Consider the following 1448-nt stretch of genomic DNA (forward strand, 5'->3'; position numbering starts at 1 on the left):
TATATGTATATATGTAAAATAATGGCTACATTCATAATTCGTATGAATGCATGTATGCAAATGTGATTTCAATACAGTCATTGCAAATTTCCTAAAACCCTTGACTGAAATAAATCATACCCGATGTTCTAACGTTATAATAAATATGTATAAATAAATGAAATAAATATAATACGTCATTGCCCTTAGGTAGTCACTTCTTCACTTCTTATAGGCTTCGACACTCCGCTTCTTACACACAATTGCTTAGTAAAAACCGAGTGAAATAATAAAGAAATAAAGCAAACGGATAATGCAACATGCGCCTGTTCCTGCGTCTCGCTCACCAGGGCTTCCTGCTGCATACTGCGTGTACCCAGGCGGTTTGAGGCCACGCGAGCAGCTCACACACCGGAGAATCCTCTTCCCAACCGGATTCCTTTTCTTCCTGAAATAGTTCGGCGGATCGGAAATAAAGTTCTTGTCCTTGGGAAGAAAAAAATCAAGGTTCCGCTATCGCATTTTTTCCCGTGCGGAGCTGGGAAGGTCGGCCAGGCACGAGGGTGCGACGTCACAAGGTAGAGGTCGGTGGTCGCGTGACGGCGGGGTTGCCCACTGGGCCACCGGGGTACGTCGTCCTCCCCCCTCCCCCCACGCCGCTCCTGTTGGCTTTATAATCAACTCTCACCAACAGATTCGCCAGTCCCCTCTGGGCCGTTACACAAGAGGGGGGACCACACACACATACACATACACTAACATAAACACATACATCAACACAAACATGCACAGACACACAGACACTCACACACTGATATATATTATACATTCACTCATTTAACATATATTTCACATAAACACACGAGCAGTGCCTTTAACTACGACGATGACTTCGACGCCAGAAGGCTGCCCACCTTCAAGAAGACTTAACGCCAGCTTTAGAAACACTCGGAGCCAGTTTCCACCTTCGACGTGACAAGACCATTCTGAAGCGTCTGGGCCTGAGAACACTCGAAGGCGGGGAGTGTCTGGAGATCCACTTGAATGGTAAGGCCTAAACATCTTTTTTCTTTTACATAAAACTAATGTTCATGATGAAGTACAATTAAGACATCCCTTTACATTAATTTTTATTATCGATGGTAGGATTTCTCAACAGATCTAAAATGTATCTTCGTTTTCTCACGTTTCAGGAGCTGAGGAGTTAGGGCTTCACGTCCCTCCATATCACCACAAATAACACCTGACGGTCCTTGCTGCACATCTGAACACCACCCGCTCTGACGTGAAGCATAGCCCCTGTTTCCTGTTTGTGGAGCCCATCGCGAACAGTGGTCCAGACACACCGCGAAATATTGGTCCACTCAAGATAAACAAAGTCGAGATCTGTGAAGAAACAGCGGCCGCAGCCAATTGTGTAACGTAATCAAGATTTATCGCGGACGCTGGTCAAGATCCACAGTGTATAT

At 45.4% G+C, this 1448-nt stretch overlaps 1 long non-coding RNA gene across 1 annotated transcript in view; it reads left to right on the top strand.

The window, feature by feature from the left end:
• Positions 1 to 667: 667 nt before the first annotated feature.
• LOC113812368 (uncharacterized) overlaps positions 668 to 1448 on the top strand; it is a 2828-nt gene continuing 2047 nt past the window's right edge. Inside the window, exons 1-2 of the long non-coding RNA XR_003476309.2 lie at positions 668 to 1026; positions 1173 to 1448. The exon at positions 1173 to 1448 is cut by the window's right edge and continues 2047 nt beyond it. This is a non-coding gene — a long non-coding RNA (uncharacterized lncRNA). The remainder of the gene's footprint in view (positions 1027 to 1172) is intronic.

Source organism: Penaeus vannamei, chromosome 31 (assembly GCF_042767895.1).
Source record: "Penaeus vannamei isolate JL-2024 chromosome 31, ASM4276789v1, whole genome shotgun sequence".
Lineage (NCBI taxonomy): Eukaryota > Metazoa > Arthropoda > Malacostraca > Decapoda > Penaeidae > Penaeus > Penaeus vannamei.